General features: G+C 39.3%; 1 protein-coding gene across 45 annotated transcripts in view; it reads left to right on the top strand.

Annotated features, from left to right (window-relative positions):
- Positions 1-16,205, top strand: part of ANKS1B (ankyrin repeat and sterile alpha motif domain containing 1B) — a 1,261,971-nt gene that overhangs the window by 1,089,256 nt on the left and 156,510 nt on the right. For 4 of the 45 annotated variants that reach the window (XM_032285586.1, XM_032285569.1, XM_032285552.1 and 1 more), the window contains exon 1: positions 759-912. The exons of 29 other annotated variants lie outside the window; for them this stretch is intronic. The gene's annotated coding sequence lies outside the window, so the exon portion shown is untranslated. Of the gene's footprint in view, positions 1-758; positions 913-1,151; positions 1,422-1,633; positions 2,532-16,205 lie in introns of those variants that run through there. 12 more of the 45 variants (XM_032285605.1, XM_032285579.1, XM_032285537.1 and 9 more) reach the window with 5 other exon arrangements.

Raw genomic sequence — 16,205 nt, 5'->3', positions numbered from 1 at the left:
CTTGTTTTAAGACACTGGTTCTTCTCTGTGGGAATCTGCAGTTCTTACCCTCAGACTAAGTGAGCAACTCACACTTAATGGATGGAACTTGGAATGAAGCCTGTGGGTTACCTGATATGCTCATTACAATGTTGTTGTATTAAGCAGCCTGTAAGCCACGAGTTATTTTTATTTATTTATGGCAAGGGGAAAGACTGGGATTTTTTTAAAATGGGAGAAAAGCCTCGTCATTTGAGGTCGGATTGAATTGGCATAATTTTGAAAAGAAACCTTTGCCAAAGTAAATTTCTACAACTATTAGTAGTAGTGCATTGGTAACTTTGGTGAAAACCGGGGGCAGAGGTGAGGGGTATTTGAACCTTATCAAAACCTCACCCGTGACCCTCCAAATCTACTGGGGGCCGATCACACCCGCTGTGAGAACAGCTGGAACGCTAATCCCACAGGCGAGCGCCACCGGCGCACACAGGTGGAGGACTGCCGAGGCGTCTCCTGCGAGGTAAACACGAAGCTGCTTGGTTAGTGTGAGGAAACCCGAGGTGGCCTCTGGGGCAGACGGAGCAGGACCTGCTTCCGCCCCTCGTCCTCCTCTCTCCAGCGGCGGGGACCGCAGTGACAGCGGTGGAGACAGCTACTGCTACTGCTCTGCCGCTGCCGAGCTGGTCACCTGGGCACCCGTGGAGCCGCGCGGCTGCTACCGCCCCGGCGGCCTCCCGGAGTGCGCGGAGGGGGCGGCGGAGGAGCGAGATATCCATAGTAACCGAGGAAGCGAGGGGCGCAGAGCGGGAGCGAGTGCTGGGGAGCCAGGAGGAGGCCCCCGTGCGCCGGCAGCCCCCAGGGCTAGGCGCCCTGCAGCCCCCGCGCGCCGCGCCTGGGCCCGCTTCGCTCTCGCAGTGAGGGTCCGCCCGAGCGGTAAGCCCTCCCCGGCGGCCGAGCCGACACCTCCCACCCGCCCTGCCGCCCACCCCGGGCAACAGCCGCCGAACAATGGAGATCGCCGCCAGCAGCCCTGGAGACGGCGCTCGGGGGAGGACGCGCAGCCGCCGCCGCCTGGGCTGGCGCGCGCCGCGTGGGGCCGGGCGCGTGCGAGGGCGCGCGGCGGGGGGTGAGGGGCACGCGCGGCGCGGGGGGCGGGGGCGGGGGTAGTGGGGGACGCGCGCGCGGGCTCGGGGAGCTCGCTGGGAGAGCCCGGCGCTCAGCTCAGCGCGGCGCGGCCAGGCTCGGCGCCTCTCCCGCCCCTCCCGCCCCTCCTCGGCGCGCTCGCCCTCGCCTCTCCGCTCGTATTTGCTGGGGGCGCCCAGAAAGATGCACAGAGGCAACGGCTAGGGGAGCGGAGGTTCCAGCCACATGTCTGCGTCCTCGGGGGCCACAGCCCGCCAGCCCTCGCGGATCCCGGCTCGCGGCCAGCCCGAGCGGCTCGGGTGAGTAACGGCACAGCTGCCCCCTCGCTCCGCGGCCCCCGCTCGTCGAGATGCGGCTCCAAGAAGTGGTGCCGCAGCCGGGGCAGAGGCGGAGGAAGCCGAGTCGGGCAAGCAGGGAAGGCTGCGGAGACGCTTTGCCGGGGCAGGTGTTGCAGCCTCAGCTAGGGGTCTCCACGGTGGGGGGAGCCTTTTTTTTTTTTTTTTTTTTTTTCCAAACCTGTTTTGGCTATCGATTCCCCCACCACCCCCGGGTTGGACGCATTTTCCATTTCCTTTACTCATCTTTGGGGTTCCAAGGAGTTTGAAGCGGTCAATTGCTGGGTGTCTTTCCAAATGATTTGACTTTCACAGTGTATATTTTCCAAAGGTCGTTTGTCTTTAATATTAGAAAGCCATGCCAAGTCCGTGTAATTTCCAGGTGCGCTGTGCATCACCTTTAAGGAATAGCAGGAAGAATAGACGCTGGCAAGGTTGGTGTGGAGCGTGTTCCCTGTCTCTCCCCTCTTATTTCTTTCTACGTTGATTAATTGGAGAGGAATGTGGGCATGGACTTTCCAACGCTAAGCCTTGGAGAGCAGGAGCAGAGCAGCAGAGGCTACGATTTGCTGCTTCGGTGAAGGTCGGATCAGTGTTTCCAGCGAAATTCCAATTTGCGTGCTTGTAACTTGGATGTGATTTTACTCCAGGTTACAACTTGCCAAAAGCCAAACAAGGTCCTGTATATATTGGGATGCTGCCATCACCCCTTTATTTATTTGTTCATTTTTCCTTCAAGAAAACCAGCCGTTTATAAGCATAGCCCGTAAAACAAACGGCCAGCTGAGGAAGGTTTCGCATTTTCAGAGACTGGCCAGGAAGGCGAGTCCTCGCTACAGTTATCATTTCTCTTCTCTGAGCGACTGAGATGTGAGTTTGAGAAGACTCGAAATTCAGTTCCGGTGCTGCTTGTGTGTGCTGGGCACGTTGGATCAGTAGATTAGAGACACCGGGAACTTCGGAATTGCTTAATGATTCTTAAACGCTTGTAAGGATATTTGCTGTGTAGACTCTTGCATCCGGAAAGGGAGAACTACAGGAAATAGTGTTGGAATGGCAACATGAGGAATTTAGGTACAACCTAAGACTTTTCTGAAGGTTTGCGCGAGGTACTAAGAGAGTCTATAGTTCTCTTCTTTGGGGCAGATTCACGTTAAAGTTGAAAGTCAGAAGGAAGAGAGGAAAGATTAGAAAACCTCTCAGAGGTTTCTTCCCAACCTGTATTCCTTGCTCTCTGCAGATGAGCTTGTGCAAGGGAATGCCGCTGGTATCTGGGTTATTCGAGTCCGTAATGTTGACGGCTCTGTGATAAAATAGGCTATAATGAGTAGTGCTGGCATTATGCCACCGGAAAGGCTTTTTCAGAAGTGTTTCATTCTGTCGTTGTCTATCCTGAGTAGTGCTGGGTGTGTTAGCAGTGATTCTCTTGGACTCAGATGGCGAAGAAAGGAATAACAAGTACAAATGAAATTAAAACAGATGCATGCTGCCTGGGAGACTTAATGACAGTGTCATACAAAAGCATTGTTACAGGTATTTTTTAAAAGCCCTTCAGAATGCAGGGGAAAATATAACGTTGGGGAGAAAATAGTGAAGTATCAGTGCTCCTTGTTCAAGGCTGGAAACTTTGCCCTGCAGTTGCTAATTGCTAAACTTAATTTTACTGCATTGGAGTTACTTTGCTTGGTGCAGTTTGGCACCTTGAGTAGAAGCAATATTTTTTTCTTAAGCCATGTCAGGAGAGTGACAATAGATTCGTGTGTCAGAAATGGGAGACTCCCACCCATACTGTTACAGTTTCCCTAATGGAGACCTGAGGGACAGAACAGTGTTTTGCCTCTACCTGGAGATCAAATCTCCATTAAAATGATTTTGAAATATAGATACAGCGTGGTACGTTATTTAATTTGATATTTTGGGGTAAGTCGTTTTTAAAAATTAAACTGCCTAAGTGCATTTTGCCTGTCAGCAAAGTGACAATCTCTGAACAGTTGTTAACAACATAAAAGTTTGCAAGTTTAGCCAAATTTCTATACATGAATTGAATTCTGATACATTTCTTGTTTATTAATTTACTGCTTGTGACTACTTTTGGTCAGAAATATTTAAGGAATCACTTTCTTTAAGACAGCAGTACTGAATTTGTTTAAAGTTACTCTACCTATTCGAAATGGGTATAAATTGATGGTACATTGTGGGGGAAGGCACTCCTAATAATCATTTATGATGTTGTTATTCTATTTGAAATGTTGGCAGATGTTTTCCAGTTTGTTATGAAGCCATTCTCATTGCACCATTCATTGAATAAGCATTTTTGAGCACCATGCATTTCAAAGTAGGTTTATCCTTTCTCTAAATGAAAGGCAGACATGTTGTCAGAATCTTATATTGAAATAAATGCAGTGGCATTGACAGGTGTTTATAGCATTGGCACATCCCGTAGAAACACCAGGTAGAGTTTATTGATGCCCTCATTTCTGACCAGATGTTTGGCATCAACATATGCTGTAGTAATATCCATCAAACTAATAAATGTCCTGAGAAAATTAATTAGAAGATCTGCTTAATTAAAGTCATTGATGATCATGAGTAAAACATTAGTATTTGTATAGGTATGTTTGGTTTTGCCGCATTTTGGATTTTATAGTGGTAACTTAGACTTGGTTAATATATTTACAAGTGCTGGTAATGAAACTATAATATATTCCATGGACCACCAGTAATTAACAGAAGTGTGAAAAGACTCCAATTGGCTACCCATTTTTTTTCTCTGTGGACAACAACCAATAACAAACTATAAATGTTTTTTACTGAATTTAATAGCAATATGTATCAATAAACTGAAAAGATTTATGCATATTTGAGTGAAATATTACATTGGTTAATGTCTTTACTCTTGTTATGTATATTTGGTTTCCTTAAAATGATTGTTTTCAAAGTGCAGAACTGTCAATATATTTAGTAATTTGCTTGGGAAAGAACATTTACATGAATGCATTTATCTTCCCACATTAACTGTCAATAATGCATTGTTCCAGAAATCTATTTTTATGTAGATGTAATTTTCATGCAAAAATTAACCTTTCTTATAATTCCAGTATGAAATGAAAACAATTCCTGTTCATCTGATTTTTCCTCTACATGGAATCATGAGATTATTTTTTAGAATTCAAAAATATGATTAAGCTAAGTTCTTTTTTTAAAAAAAAAAAAAAGATTGTGAGAATATATTGGCTTGTTTAAATGAATATCCAAAATTAATTTTCTAAAAATCTCTATATTTGGCCAATATTTCTTAATTCTGGTATTTACACAGCAGAGACACACTGGTAGTTTTCTCCTATGGAAACAGGAGGAAATGTAGAGACTATTGAAACAAAATCTGAATGGGCAGAAGCAAAAGTGCATGTTCTGATCTTCTCTTTTACTAAATTCTATAGCGTGTTTGTGTTTTTTAGGTAAATCTCAAAACAGTTTTTCAGTAACTAACTTTAATGGATTCATCTCTTTAGTGTTTGGTATTAGTGTACTAAACTGAAACTACTAACCTGGGAGGATAAGCCACAAGAACATTCTCTGGGAACTCAAGGACTACACTGAGATTTTCTTAGATACCCAGCTTTACCATATTCTAGCATCTCTGTCACTACAGACAGTAGCCTGTGAGACACATGAGAAGACTGTGTTGGACTCATCAGGTGCCCCCAAGGTTCCTTGGCCTTATGTTTGGAGGGTGCTTGATTCTGTAGCTCTAGTAACATTGAACTGGGCTGGGTTTTGTGGCCATTCTAAGAACAACACTCTTTCTTGGCAAAAGAACATTGTATTTTAAGAATATTTGAGCATTCAGTCATTTTCAAAGCATAGTTCAATTAGAATAATGTTTGTAACTATGAGTTTTATTATCTGGTTTTGGTTTTAGTTAAGGCTTGGAAATGATTTGCATGCAGTTGTAACTGCAACAGGTGGTATGTTTTGTGTTGTGTAACTTTCATAAAAGTCTCATTTCCCTATGTTTAGACACCAAGACCATGTTGTGGTTATTTTTCTAGAAATATAAAATATAACTGTAAAAATAAGCCACTTCTCTTTATCTTCATGATTCATTTCTCCAGAAAAGACTTGCAGACCATATGCAGTATCTTGGCTCTTAATATATTTTTTTCTGTCTTAACTGTCAACAGTGTGAAAATAATTGGTTCAAATTGTTTTCTTGCACTATAGCTTTCCTTCAGAATGGAAGGTCTGGCATTGTCTCCTCAATATCTCCTATGGGTTGGTTGGTACTCCTGATATGAATGATGCTATTTATTTCACCCTACTGGAAGATCAGTCATAAAAACTCACCCCAAACCAAATTTGGGACAAAGCCTCAAGTTAGATAATATATAGTCTCTTAAATTTCAACATTATTTACAAACTGGCCTTCCCTCCTTTTACCCACCCGGAACTACTCTAGACAGGAGCCAAGCTGTCTTGGAAGATAAAATTTCCTAGTATCTAGCAGGAAGAAGTTATCCTCCCCATCTTCTTCTGATCCTTCGCCACTAACTACTTCTTTCCTCTCATTTACTGCTCTTAGCTAAGATATCTTTCCAATCACATGTCCCCTTTAATCCCTTTCCTTCTGAGTCCCCTCTCTTCCTAATACCTCTGGAAACTCGTTCTGTTTGTTCCTCTTTTACATTTTTGACACAACAGTGACTCAAGTAATGACAGATAAGTATTCACAGTGGTATGTCTGTTATCAAAGGAGCCAAAAGCTATACATTTTTGAATGAAGTTATACCCAATAAAAAACTAGGAACTTCCACAACCCTTAAAAATGCTCTGAAGCTGGGTGCGGTGGCTCATGTCTATAATCCCAGCACTTTAGGAGCCTGATGCAGGTGGATCACTTGAGCCCAGAAGTTCAAAACCAGCCTGGGCAACATGGTGAAACCAGTCTGTACAAAAAAAAATACAAAGATTAACTAGGCATGATGGTGGGCGCCTGTAATCCCAGCTACTCAGGAGGCAGGAGATCACTTGAGCCCAGGAAGTGGAAGTTACAATGAGCCGAGATTGTGCCATTGTGTTCCAGCCTGGGTGACGAGTGAAATCCTGTCTTTAAAAAAAAAAATGCTCTGACATCCCCTTCAGAACGTCCACAAAAATCTTCAATATGAGAGAGAAATAATAGTCATAGTTCGTTCATATTTAGATCAGCTAAAATGTTTTTTAATTTTTTATTTTCCCAGTGATAATTCATCATGTTGATTTTCTAGCATTTTTGTTGCAGACACACGGAATTTTAACCCATTATGGGTCCAGTAGACTTTTGTGAGCTAGGCTTGATATTGAATTCTTATTTGTACTGTGGCTTGTTTGAAAGACCATGCATTCTGAATTCTAAACAACTGGCTTAAAAGACATCTTTGCAAACACGAGGTTTTTTAAGCCAAGAAACAATCTCTGTATTCATTGAGTGGAAAAATATTTATTAAGTGTCTGCTATCTTCTGTGCACATTCTTTGAGCAGGAGATATAATGATGAACAAGAAAGACAGGGTCCTAGTTTTCTAGAACAGATATTTAATGGGAGAGGATTGATACAAAGCAAGTAAATAAATAAATGGAGAAGATCATTTCAGATGGTGATAAAGGCCATGGAGGCCGTGCAGCAGGGTGAAGCGCTGGAGAGGGAAGTGGAGGGGGAAGGATGCTACTTTTTGAAAATTTGGAGGTCTCCCTGAGAAGGTGGCCCTCCAACAGAGACCTGAATAGAAGGAACCAGCTATTCCAGCCCAGGGGAACAGCTCATGGAAGAGCTGTCAGGGGGAACAAGTGCAATGTGTTTGGGGGACAGAAAGCAGTCCAGTGTGACTGGATCCTGGTCAACTCAGGTCAGCCTTGCTTGGGAGCTTGGGTTTTATTCTAAAAACAACATGAAGCAACTGGAGAATGTAAAGCGGAGCTGTGATCGCTTTACATTTGAAGAGCACACCCTGGCTGCTGTGTAAAGACTTGGTAATACCAGGACTAGGATGGACACAGGTGGGACCACACAGAAGACTAGGAGAGTAGTCCAGGTGAGAAATAATAGTGATTTGGCTGAAAAAAAAAAAAGGAAGAGATGTGGAATGATTTGGAATATCAAATTTTGGAAAACATTTTTGAAATTTAAAAAACACAGGAAAATACAAAGTAGAAAATAACAATTCCCTATAGTTCTCACCATCAGAATAATGTCTGTTACCATCTTGGCATTTGAAGGAAAAAAAATCATTGTATCATTTTTGAAATATTTGTTATATCACAATAAATAGTTCAGACAATGCACGTAGTATAAAGATTAAATTTTTAAATTACCCCAAATGCCACCGCCCAGAAATAACCACCTTTAGCAGTAGACTTATATGTTTTAAAGCTTCTTTCTCTGAATATGTGCAAAGGGATTGATACATGGCTTCATGAATAGAAATACTTTATAACCCTGGAGTCATACTACTGATACTATTTAAAAATAAAATAATTAAAATTTATTTTACTGGTGGCTCATGCCCGTAATCCCAGCACTTTGGGAGGCTAAGGCAGGTGAATAGCTTGAGGCCAGGAGTTCAAGACCAGCCTGGCCAACATGGCCAAACCCCGTCTCTACTAAAAATATTTAAAAATTAGCTGGGTCTGGTGGCACACACCTATAATTCCAACTACTCAGGATGCTGAAGCATGACAATTGCTTGAACCCAGGAGACGGAGGTTTCAGTGAGCCAAGATTGCACCGCTACACTCCAGTTTGGGAGACAGAGTAAGACTGTCTCAAAAAAAAAAAAAAAAAAAAAAAAGGTTTTATTGTATTTAACAGCAGCAGAAAAAAATACAGGTAAGGAAAGCTAAATAATTGCTGAACGTCCAATAATTGTCTCCTTACTATAGGAGTTATTTTCCCTTACGGTTAAGTCATTTTCCCCTATGGTTAAGAAAAAATGTTATGAAAAATGTTAAGAGGTCTGAGCAGGAGTGGATCAAGATTTCTGTGGGAAAGTTATAGAATTTGGGGGCCCTTTTTAAGAAAATGGAGTATATTTTACAAATTTTATGAAAACATGACAATGTGAATGCACTGCTGTGATGCCTTCCACGGCATAGAGAAAAGCAAATCACCTGTGTAGATAAAAAAACCTTGAAACTTAAGCTTCATTAGCATTAGAGTAAATCCACCTCAGAGTTAGAATCATTATATTTTTAAGCTGCATATTTCAATTTTAAACACATCAGATTGATTCCTTGCAATGAAATGTGATGCTTTTGCCCATCTCCTTTCCTCAGGTAACCATTTTAACTGATTTATATTGCCTATGTTTATTATATTAACTTTCTATTCTGTAATCATAATTACTATGGTTATTTAATATAAATTCCTATGTTTAAATGGATCCATTGCCTCCCAGCCCTTTAGTATATCTTCTTCATTCTGAGTTCTTTGATTCATCGCTGAATTGCCTAGATTTCATTGCCAATTGCTTTTTGTTCCTTTTTTTTCAAGAAAGACTCATGGATTCTGCATTTCTAAGTTTTTTTTTAAATATTGGAAAATGTCTTCCTATTGCTTTTGTAGTTGAACAATATATCATGCCTGAGAGTCGTATTCTTATGTCATGTATTTGTTCCATTATAATTTTGTAGCCATTACTCCCTTGTTTAAAAGTTGAATGTCGCTGTGTAGTCTGAGGTCACCCTTTGTAGGTGATTTGATTTTTCTGCCTTTATCCCAAGGAATTCTTTCTTTATCCACATAGCTAAATTACATATCTAAGATATGTGGAGGTGTTTAATGGGCTGCTTAAGAATTTTCCACAATGTGATGTGTTCGTTAAATCCAATACTGTATCGCGTCTTTGAAAATACCTTCTATTCTGTTTACATTGTTACCTACTTCAGGAACATCAGTTATCCTTATTTTGGGTCATCTCTTCATTTCTTCCATATCTATTAGTTTATCATTTGATGAAACTCTGTTGTCATTTTCATCTCCATTCATGGTATATCAATCCTTTCTTCTGTGTCAGTAATTCAGCTTTCAAAAGTGTCTCATGTTCTGATTTGTTTATTGATTCTAAAATTGTGATCTTTATCCTTAATTTCCCTCCTTAGGTCCACAATATTTTTTCATCTCATTCAGATTATTTCGTTATTCTGTCTTTAAACTTCAGTTTTCATTGAACTAGGAAGTTTGTGTGAGGATTTCTTTCTGTGTATTTGAATAAAATTCTAGATTTAGTTCCTATATGCCATGACACTTACATTTTATATTTTTTCTTCACTTTGTTGCTCTCTCCCTCCCTCTTTCTCCTTCCACTCTTTTCCCTCCTCTTTCCTCCCTCCTTTTAGAATGCTTACATATTTGCCATGCTATTTCTTTTCATCTTTGTCGTGCCTGGGCAGCTTTCCCCAGACATAGTGTGAGTAACTTCTTAAATTTCTTCTCACCTTTTTGGAGACCAGTTTGCTTCCTCTTTGAGCTATGTTTTATTGCTTGGATGTATCCACTTTTCTGCAACCTAAAGAAACTGCAGAGGGAGGTAGATAGCTCAGCTCAGCTTAGCTCATCTCAACTCAAGCTGTATGCAATCTTTTTTTTTTTTTTTTTTTCCGAGACGGAGTTTCACTCTTGTTACCCAGGCTGGAGTGCAATGGCGCGATCTCGGCTCACCGCAACCTCTGCCTCCTGGGTTCAGGCAATTCTCCTGCCTCAGCCTCCTGGGTAGCTGGGATTACAGGCACGCACCACCATGCCCAGCTAATTTTTTGTATTTTTAGTAGAGACGGGGTTTCACCATGTTGACCAGGATGGTCTCAATCTCTTGACCTCGTGATCCACCCGCCTCGGCGTCCCAAAGTGCTGGGATTACAGGCGTCAGCCACCGCGCCCGGCCGCTGTATGCAATCTTGGGTAGATTTCCTGGGCCGTGCTTCCTTAGTATTTGTTCAATGTCTCCATTATCAGCCTTTATTTTACCAAATTGGCGGGGTGGGCAAAGGGGTGGTAGAGGGAGAGATACCAAGGATAGCCTTTTTATAATTAACTAAAGGGTTCCATAAGAGCTAGTAGCTATCCTGAAGATAACCTGGGACTTGATGGGTTTCCCAAAATAGTGGACAGCCCTGGAGAGTTCAATTCTATTGAATCAGTCCTTTGATCTTTTTCTTTCATTGCACATCTTTCTATTACTCCTTAGTAGAGAAAGGAAACATATAAGGATATTCACTGAGTGTTCTTTTCTCTAAATTTAGAATTATTAGCAAAAAATCTCAGAATTTTGTTTACCTCTCTAGGAGTGAACACAGGGTTAAGAACCAAGCAACACTGCATTTCTTTATCCTGTTCCAGAATCTTCTGTGTCTTTTCTTGGCTGCCAGTTTTGAAGTTTATTATATTTGTTAATGTTCCTTTCCTTGAGTGGTTACTGTTGGAACTTTTTGCTAATGTTTACTCCTTTTTTCTCCTTTGGTTAGACATTGAGGAAGGGAAGTTCTGTGAAGCAGTTTAAATTTGCCATCTTACATCAGATTCTGGAATGTTTATTTTAGAGACAGAACTTAGAGGTCTTGCTAATGAATTAATGTGAAAGACGAGAGAAAGGGAGGAGTTATGAATGACTTCTAAATCTGGGGCCTGAGCAACTGAGTGTATAATGAACAGATTGGGCTACTAGTGAAAGAAGCAAGCAAGAGTTGTTTTTAGTATTTTAAGTTTGAGAAACTTGACATCCACGTGGAATTGTCAAGCAGTCTACTAGTCTACTAGTAGACTGGGCTCCAGACTAGTAGACTGGGTCTACTAGTAGACTGGGCTCCAGACTAGTAGACTGGGTCTACTAGTCTGGAACCCAGGGGAAAGATCAGGATGCCAGATACACACCTGAGAGGCTCCCCAAATAGATGTCTAAAGCCACATGCCTAGATGAGACCAGCTAGGGAGAGAGAATGTAAATACAGGGAAGCATGTGATGAATATATGCTAATCAAGATGTACCTATGTATGAACTCTTTAGGCCCAAAGTAAACTTTTCTTAATCCAACAAATGTCTCAAATCTTTCAGTACAAATGTATCAGGTGTTTAATGGTATAAAAATAAAAATAACAGGTTAATGGTTAATATAAATAAGTGAAAATATAGCTCAGAGAAAATATTTGAAGATGGGAAAGTTTATACATCTTGGTCTAGTAAAGTATTTTCTTTCAGTACAAATCTTTCAGTACAGATGTATCAGGTATTTAATGGTATAAAAATAAAAATAACAGGTTAATGGTTAATAAGTGAAAATGTAGCTCAGAGAAAATATTTGAAGATGGGAAAGTTTATACATCTTGGTCTAGTAAAGTATTTTCTTTGGGAGACCATTTTGACTTGCTTTTAGCTATTAGCATAGAAATGATATATATTTGAAGGTGATACAGATTTGATTTTAAACAAATAGCTATAAATTATTAGTCATGAAGACTCAATTTCTTTCTGCTTTTAATGTGAATCTGCGCATACCTCTTCATTTAATACACACCTTTATCATTAAAATACAGCTTTGGCTCTTAGAAGATGTAACGGTGCACCTTGTTAAAGCAGTGCCTTATTTTGAGGTAATGTGCTTAGTGAAAAGAACATTGTTCTGGAAATCAGAAAACAGATTTTAGATCCAATACTTCTAATAATAATTACACTAATAAAATAACAGTATCAAACACACATAATCCTTCTGGTGTGGCAAGCACTGTTCTATGCATTTTATATATATTTACTTTTATAAGAAGTTACATTGTTGTGCAGCTTCCAACTACTTCATCTCTCTGGACTTTAAGCTCCTAATTTGCAAAGCCAATCTTCCATCTAGCTTTTCAGCACAATTTATCTTAAGTTGTAAAATTTTACCATGAGGCTTAGAAATCCTTTAATGATCTTAATTTACCAAAGCAAGTGGAAATTGACCCTTTTCTAGGCAGGGGAAGATGAAGCATTACAAAACAAAGGCAACCTAGTATCGGTGGTAAACTGTGGAGACTTGGGTCCTCTAGGATTTTATCCCAAACATTTCTTCCCCTCATGCTTTTGCTCATGCTCTTTCAAATCCTGCCTTTTGTTCCAAGTCTTTAAGGTAAGTAACTACAGAAGTATTCTAGCCTTTCCCTGAACTCCCGGCATTTTTGTGCTTTGTGTTTTGGTATTTGCATACACCTTATATTCTCTATGAGACTATAAGCTACTTGAGGGCAGGGACAATAGCCATTGTGACGTTGCTTCACTCTAAGTGTCTTGCACATTAGAGACACATCATCATTTTTTAATTTCAGTTGTATATATCCACACAGAGAATATATAGCAAATGAAATTCAGCTTTCCTGTGTAATAAAATAGTTTCACTCAAACTAAAAGCCTAATGTTGTATAAGAAACGTTAAAGCAGCGATCAAGACATGAGTCCATGCTCTGTTGCTTCCCATCTTGCTTGGCCTAACTTCAGTTCTCTGTCAGTCAAGTGACAATATTGATACATTATTTCCTGGGTTATGGAGCTGTAAGCATTGAATGAAATAATGTATTTGGAGTACTTGTTTAAAAGAAAACCACAGCAACCATATGAAACATTTCTGTTCCTCTCAAGCAAGATGCGAGACACATGACCAATCATCTTCAATTCTCAGAAACCTTGGAGTTCATGAACTGCTGCTGCCTCCTAAAACCCACACCCCAACTCAAATTTCTCCTCTCTCCTATTGATTTTGAATAAATCTGATTTATTTAACACATTCAATACAATTACTTATCAAATCAAGATGGGCTTGGTGGTAATATAATCATGAGTTAGAAACAATGAAGACAATGTGATAGATTCTGAGTACTTCATTTCCAGCTTAGTTCTTGCTTAATTATGTTTCTTTATATTCCATGCAATAATTTGAAGAGCTTTCTTGAATTATGTCTCTGTCTGCATTGTAAGTGAACATAAATAAAAGCATCATACACTAAATTAATACAGGAATGCCATGTCAGCTATGGGGTTTGGATTCCTGTGAAGGCTTCATCAAGCACCACTCTATTCACAACACAGTCTCTGATTGTTGCAGTGGTGAGTGGTTTCCGTACTCTCATGTGACCGTCATCATACAGGCTCTGACCAGTCAGCCTTCTTCACACACCAGAAAGAATTGCTTTCAGATTGAGGCTTGACGACTGGCCACATGCTGAATTTTGGACCTCAGAAGTCAAATTTAATAATTGCTGTAATCCCCTATTCCTTTTTAAAAGAGATTTTATGCACAGTCTTGAAATCCAGATTTTTTAGCAAAATTGAAACAATCTGAAGCCAGATTCTTCCAGATGTTATAAATTTAATACATTAAGCTGTTATATGAAATATAAAAAATAATTTGGGATCCCTTGCAGTGAGCTAATTACTCAGAAAACAGTTTTATTGTATTTAAACAAGTAAGCATCACCGTTTCAGTAAATAGACTGAGTGAAGAAGATCTTGTTGAAATTCCTTTGTCTGTGAAAGAGTACAAATAAAAAATGAATAATAATAGTGGTCTTTTTAAAAAATATAGAACATTGTTGTTTGTGACCGGCTGAAATAATAGATCTAAATATTTACAGTTTTTATTACTGCATGGTATTTCAAAACCAAGACCATAGATGCATCTAAAATCTTAGCAGTTGTATCTTAATATACACTGGCTTCATTAACATCTTAATATGGAGTTTTATGATCATTCTCTCTACCTAAATAATAAGGATTTTTTTTAACAATATGGCAGTTACTTGCCCAGTTGCTAGGTAACAAGGCAGAGATCTCTATAGCTTTATCTGAACATGCAGCAGATGATTTTTAGTGACAATTATTTATATCCAGTATATTAAAGCATGCCACATTGGTAATGATTAGACAAACTGTTGATTTACTTACTGTGCATTCTTGAGAAAGTACACAGTAAATCACAAAGCTAGGTTTTTGTCTTTATAAAAAGCTGTTATTAATCTTTGCCACTAAGATGATCATTTTTCTAGCAAAGCAGCAATAGCGAGCTTGTTTATTTGATAATCCTTTCAATTGGCTGATCATAATCAAAAGCATTGCCATACCTTTCCAGCTAATTATACTGCACATCATCTGGAAATGGATGTTTTGTCCTCTATGGTGTCCATGTAAATGTTATGAAAGTTTGATTTTTTTGAAATTTGTTTTACTCTTTGTATGACTTGTTGTTTCTAATACTATAATTGTTCAAGCACTGTAGCCCTGTATCTCAAAGCAGACTTGATTTAGAAGACATTCTTGTTTTAAAATATTGGCGTAATTTATTGTGTTTTTGTTCGTTTGTTTTTTAGTTTTTTTCTTGTCTTCTCGTACAGAACTGAAAAAAATCACAGCATGTCACCAGTGTTGTGTAATCAGCAATGGTATCTTCCTTGTTAGAGATTTTTTAAATAGAAGTTATTAAAGAAAAGATCTGCAGCTTTAAGTATTATAACAAGTGAATTACCATAGTAAGAAAAGGCAAAAATATCCCTTTCCACTGATTCTGAAGTTTCTCTGTAATATTTGTCTTACATGAGATAGGCTGATTTGCTTCAATGCATCATATATGCCAGGAAACATGTGAAGTATATACTTATTCCATATTCATTTACCTCCTGTTATTTATGCTGGTAAATCCAGATCATTATTAGATAGACTTTATGCATTAGATTATATTCGTCACAGTCTTTTTAAAATAAAAGGTCAAGTGGTGTTTTATACTGTAATAGGAAAAAGTATCTATTGAATATGGCACTGTTGTGGTAGAATAGCTGTGATTAGTCTGCAATTAGAAATTATGGTACAATTTCCTTTATGACATAAGAAATATCAGTATATATAATGTTAGTATTCAGGTTAGCCTTAAAATATTGAATTTATAGGACAATAGCATAAGAAAATTCTTGGATAATATTTGTTCAGAAACTATTTTTCAATGACAGCAGAAAGAATACATTCTGTGGAATTAAAAAACACAGACTCAAAGATGAGTTATTACCTGTCTCTACAAGAGTGAAACCAAGATAACCCTGTCATTACAAGTCAGCATACCAGGAAACCAATTTATGTAGAAAACAGTTTAATATGGAAAATTGCATTTTAATAATACCCACTAATTAAATGCCTAGTTCAATAAAATACAGCCCTTGCTTCCTGGAAAGCTATAAAAGCCACCTGGAATGATTGATTACTCTGAAGTTCTATAGTCTTGAGTAAACCACAGGCAAGGCCTATGTTTTATTGACTATGGACTGAAGGACTGAGCAATTTATAAGACAATTTAACAATAATTTATGTATACTACAGTGTTCAGTTATCAATGTGGCATTTAAATACCAAATATAAAATGGAAATTAGTTCTTTGGGTGTTTTCTCCACTTCCCATATTATTTCCATATTATTTGCAGTGATAGACATGTTTTCCTAATTTTTAGAAAATATGCTGCTATTCAAATCATTCATTATAAAATTTTTTTAAAAAACTTTTCAAGCAGAGAATTAAAGCAATGGCTGTTTGCCATTCAAAAATTTTTTTCTCTTTAGAAATTACTGCAAGATTTCGTGTGTGTGTCTCTCTCTCTGTCTCTCTCTCTCTCTCTCTGTCTCTCTCTCTCTCTGTCTCTCTGTCTCTCTCTCTCTGTGGCGCGCTCTCTCTCTCTCTCTCTCTCTCTCTCTCTCTCTCTCTCTCTCTCTC

Source organism: Sapajus apella, unplaced genomic scaffold, assembly GCF_009761245.1.
Source record: "Sapajus apella isolate SASKATOON/1434 unplaced genomic scaffold, GSC_monkey_1.0 scaffold2, whole genome shotgun sequence".
Classification (NCBI taxonomy): Eukaryota; Metazoa; Chordata; class Mammalia; order Primates; family Cebidae; genus Sapajus; species Sapajus apella.
This window is presented reverse-complemented; position numbering and strand designations above follow the sequence as displayed.